This window comes from Euprymna scolopes, chromosome 19, assembly GCF_053919585.1.
Source record: "Euprymna scolopes isolate OS-2025 chromosome 19, ASM5391958v1, whole genome shotgun sequence".
Lineage (NCBI taxonomy): Eukaryota > Metazoa > Mollusca > Cephalopoda > Sepiida > Sepiolidae > Euprymna > Euprymna scolopes.
Window position 1 is genome coordinate 52,201,830 of NC_136500.1, and position 6,000 is coordinate 52,207,829.

At 32.0% G+C, this 6,000-nt stretch overlaps 1 protein-coding gene across 2 annotated transcripts in view; it reads right to left on the bottom strand.

The window, feature by feature from the left end:
- Positions 1-6,000, bottom strand: part of LOC145303584 (sorbitol dehydrogenase-like) — a 95,134-nt gene that overhangs the window by 88,608 nt on the left and 526 nt on the right. The gene's annotated exons all lie outside the window — the stretch shown is intronic.

Genomic DNA, 6,000 nt, shown 5'->3' on the forward strand with positions numbered 1-6,000 from the left:
AACATACGTAAACGAACACATATACACACTCGTAGATACGCGCATAAAAACACATCCAAATTCAGGCTAAAAATAGGGTAGAAAATGCTGTCAACATATTAATGTTCTTGATCGAATTAATTCGACTATACATACGAACTATAGGTCTGGGACTATTGGTACTAATAACGCCTCTCACCAAAACGTAACCTCCACCATTTGCAGCGTTGAAACGGAGCACCTAGGATTAAAATCTTTGCCCTTCCTTCGACGGACGTACTGCCATCACTGCCTAGCCTATTGAATTTGCGACCAATATGAAGAGTTATGATGTTCATTGCATCTGACGAAGTCCAGACGGTGCTTTCTGGCTTTCTGTTTTTTACAGAAATCATTGGCTTGCATCTTGCAACATAGCCTCGCAAATTAAATTCTTCAATCTGTTCTTAACTGTAGAAAGAGAGCACTTTTTAACAAGATTGCACTGTTGTTGGATTTGGACACCCATTTCAAATCTGTTTCTGAGGCTGCGGATCATGATAGCATTGTCTTCCCTATAAGAAGCAACTCTAGGACGACCAGATTTAGAGGCATCACGAACACTGCCGGGGTTTGGGTGTTTTCGCACAGTTATTCGTACCGTTTTCTCATCACATTTCAATCTGCGGCCGATTTCTCGGTGTGATAAACCAGAAAGGTGGAGATTAATGAGCTCCTGACGATTAAGAGAATGTCTAGGCATATAGACTAAATGTTACATTGTATAACCTAGAACAACAACACTTACGATTAGAGATATGTTGTTGCTGGTTTTAAACTCATTTGTTAGTGCGGAGTTTCTTTTTGTCCTTTCGATTTGGAGCTAATTTTTTAAATTGATGTTGTGAACACTAGGATACTTAAATTAAAAGTCAAATATGAACAAGTAAAATTATAGAAGAATAAAAGGCGAATCAAATGATGTATAGGTTGTTTACATAGATACAGTCAATATAGCTTTAAACTGCGGTTTTTGAAAAAATGACAAGTGCGGACTTTCTTTTTGACGGCATTGTATATTTTTTTGTGATGATTCAGCCCGAGTAAACCATTAGTCAACCTTGCTGAAATCACATAATTCCTGATTGGAAAATCACATAAAAGTATAAAACTCACGTGACGTTCGTTTTTATAATTGTTGCTATTACTATTGACATAATAATGATGCGTTGCACTTATGTTATAATTCTTAACCTTTTTTTTAAAGATGGGTTCGTCTAATCGCCTAAGATTCAATAAAAAAAACATTTTTTAACTGATGTCATCTTAGAATAATATCTGTTCTGTCCAAAAGTGGCATAATGATATCGTGGAGTATGCATTCATGCTGGGCGTCCATAGAATGAAAATAGGTCACAAACTTCTACAAAGGTTCCGGAGATAAGACCCCCATCTCATAACTAAATATATTGTGAAACTACATAAACCAGTGTACTTAGATTAGTATGCTTCAGGTCGAACAAAGTTGTTACAATAATGTTATGATAGTCACGTCAGACGTCCATAAAATGCAAAAATATTTCTAAGCGTGGCATCAACATACAAAAGATGAAGGACAATGGAATTTCTACGAATCATCATTATTGTTATTATTATTATTATTATTATTATTATTATTATTATTATTATTGTTATTATTTATTATTATTATTATTATTATTATTATTATTATTATTATTATTATTATTATGACGATGATGACGATGTTCGTGAACTTCACAGTGTTGTGATGTTTCACACTGTATTTTTTCACTCAAGAGCAGGCTTTTATACCAAAGCTAGTGTGCTTTATAAAGAAATCAATTATATGCAAAGCATTTGGCCTAGAATGTTTGCTACTACTACTACTATTATTATTATTATTATTATTATTATTAGTAGTAGTAGTAGTATTAGTAGTACTAGAATTATTATTAGTAGTAGAATTATTATTTCATGGACATATATAAAAATAAACAATAAAAAATATATTAAATAAAATACAATACGTAATAAAAACGGGCGAAAGTAAAAAGAGATCATGATATATAAACGGTTTTCGGTCAGAAATTAGGCCACCAAGGGGTCAAAGTTCAACGATTTGACCGTTGAAAACTCTACCAAACACCTCCACTAATTTTGTGTCTAAACACTTGAAATTTTAAATGTATGTGACTTGGACATGGATCAAACTTTTTAATTTGATTTGAGTTCCAAAAAATAAATGATAAGGTGTCAAAATTGCGGTCAAAGTAAAAAAAAAAAAAATTTGGACCTCTGCGGCCTCTATCGAATTACTCAGCCAATTTCTGGTCAAAGCATTCAGAGATAGAGCAAGCTTTTTAATCGGTTTGGATCGAAAATTTGAACTGTCAATGGGGGCAAAGTTCAAAAGATTTGACCTTTGCGGTGTCTAGCAAACTACTCAGCCACTTTTGGGTCTAAACATTTGTAATTTATACAGAACGGATATTCAGACATGCGGCAAGAATTTAAATCAGTTTTGGGGCGAAAATTTGGCTCCCAAAAGGTCGAAGTTGAAAGAGTTGACCTTTGCAGATTCTACAAAATTACTTCGCCAATGTTGGTCTAAAGACTGGTAATTTTAGATGTAGGTAACTTGGACATGGGTAAAACTTTGTATTTTGATTTGAGACCAAAATGATAAATGTTAAGGGGTCAAAATTGGGGTCAAAGTTAAAAAAAATCTACCTTTGCGGTCCCTACTAAATTATTCAGACAAATTTTGCCTAAACATTTGATAAAGTGTATTCACACGTAAGGCAAGTTATGAATAATACATAGAGCCCGAGCAAAGACGGGCTGAACTGCTAGTATATATATATATATATATATATATATATATATATATATATGTATATATATATATATATATATATATATATATATATATATATAATTCAAACCTAGCTGTTTTGTGGTTTACGACATAACTATGGTTAGACTTAGCGAGATTCGAACTCCAGTGACAATAACTGGCGCCCGATGCTCTATCAACTAAGATAGTGGAAGCTTTACTAGGAGTAGGATAAATATTAATGACTGGTCATATAGTTTATGATACTGATAAATGAGATAATCCGATTTTTTTTTTTTTAAGAATATTGCATGGTTATTAGAGCGGAAGAAATACAAACACACACACACATACGCATGCATACACAAACATATAAAGGTATTTACATTGCGTCATATACAAATGTACCCTTATATATAAATATGTATACTTTCTATTTTGTCAGGGAAAAGTACGCTAGTGAAACATATTCCTTTTTCTAACTCCATAATGAAGCCATTTTAATTAATGAGTGGATACGAGATAGCAAATAACCAGACAACAATCTCATAATAGCGGACGCATGTAATGAATTCGAAAAACAAATCATCTATTGTATCATAAAAAGTCAGCGGTCAGATCATCTTATAATATCGTAAATCTATGGAACATGTATGCATATATGTAGTCAATAATGTTTGTATAATTAAATAAACAATTATACTATGATAACACTCTGCTTGTATTTGACCACTTTTCGATAAACACCGGAGTTTCTTTGGATTTACGTCTTGCAAACAACAACAATGCAATCATCACACACACACACACACACACACACACACACACACACACACACACACACACACACACACACATATATTCAAGCAGACAATATTAAATACCATTTAGATACTTTGCTTTATGATTATTTTTATTTCCCGTATAATATTTTTTATATGAAAATCGAAAATATTGATGAAAGTTCCATAGTTATCACAAGCGCTTTCGATTCGACTGCGAACCATCTTCAGGTTTTGATGGGGTGAATGTGAGCAAGGACGAAAATGAGAAGTAAAATATACAATATAATGTATCGAGTGATGGACACACACACACACACACACACACACACACACACACACACACACACATACACGTACACGTATATATATGCGCGTGTGTGTATATGCCTGAAAAAAAAATGGAGAATTAACGTTTTAAAAAAATTAAAGAACTATGCAAAAAAAAAAAAAGAAAAGAAAAATGGAAGGCCTGTAAAGTATAGCTGTTTGTGTTAATTTTAATATTTCCGACATCCTTCTACCTTAAAAAAAAAAAAAATTAAAAAAAACTGTATAGATGCGAACGTTACATGAAGAGCAGTTTCAAGTGCGAGCAATGTTTTTTTTTCGTTCTTTTTTAACTGTCTCATCCCGTATTCCTACACGCCCGTCGGACCCACAAAGAGAATTTCTCATTTCATTATCAATTCATATGCTTCAACGTGCGTGTGTTTATCGCACTTTTTTTTTTTACAGTAAAGCAAAACTAATATGTTTGATTCACAAGTAATTTTAAACAAATTCCTTAGCTTGAAAAGATTAAAAAAAAACACTACATGATTCTGTATACTGATACCGTAGTACTTTTAACGTACGCATGTACGTGTGTCACGGTTTCTAGATAATAAATAATTCGATCGGAAGATCTTATTTATTAAAAAGGTGAATATTAAATTAGTATATAGATACGCTAATTTAATGTTCGTAGTATGTTATCACCGCCTATCGTTCATTTTAATAATAATAGGATCTCTCATTCACAGGAGATTGCAAATGTAAAAACAAAGAAATTAAAATAATGTCGCTTTCCGGCCGTACGTGAAACTAAAATATACTTTCTTGGTCTTCTGGCTAGGATCCAAGGATAGTATCTGTTTTGTCTAAAAATGATATCAAGAGGTTTCTGTTCGCTCCGGAAGTCAATACAATGGAAATATTTCACAAACTCCTATAAGGATATTAGTAATAAACCGTAATAACTAGGTATATTCTGACACTACATTAAACAGATTATTTACGTTTACAGCTTTAACAAAAGGGTTATAATAATATCGTGGGGTCTTCATTCATGGTGAACGTCCACAGAATGCTCAGCAGCAATATATTACATATGAAAGATGCCGCTGTGGAATTTCAACAGGTCTCGCTAGTATACATAAAGATAATACACATGCATACATTAATACATCAATAATATCTACACACGCACACACACAAACACACAGACACACACGCACACATATATTAAAAAAACATGGCTCAACCGTTTCCGAATCCATAGGGAAGTCTTTTTCTTTCACACAGAGACTAAGTTTCTTTTACATAAAGGTATATATATATATATATATATATATATATATATATATATATATATATATATATATATAATTTGAAGTTGCTATTTATCAAAGGTAAGGTACCGGTTAAATATAACGAGATTAATATAAAAGTGCTCAATACGGAAGTAGAACAAGTTACACTTTCAATTTGTCTTTACATAATCAGTAATTAGTTACTACACTTATGCTTTTGAATATAAGCGTTGTTGCCTGAAGATGTCTCTAGTTATTAAATACTAGAAGACCGAAACATGCTTATGACTGTGTAGCAACAAATTACTGCTTATGTAACGACAAATTGAAATTACATACATACATATACATATATATATATATATATATATATATATATATATTGGTACTGTTGTTTGTTCATGTTAGTAAAACTATTCAGCTATGTAGAAAATTAATTGACTTACTGACAAAATGATTTTCTAACCAAGTACATTATACATACATACATACATACATACATACATACATACATACATACACTAGACTATACATACATATATACGCCACTTGTAAGTTTTCTTACGAAAATTACCATCAGTCTTTGTAAACGCTATGATTAGAATCCTTATTCACATATTAATCAAAACCCGTTACATGATTTTGATATGAGAAAATTTATTAAATTGGTGGCTTACGGTTAATGGGCCTTAAAAGGCAATTGAAATTCAGGGAATCGTATTAAATGTCTAATTGCTGCGGGTCAAATCTAATTCAGATAGTTTTCAAATTTTTCGTAATTTTCAGAATTTCGCATTATATTTGCTAACACCTTTTTTTTAATTAACCC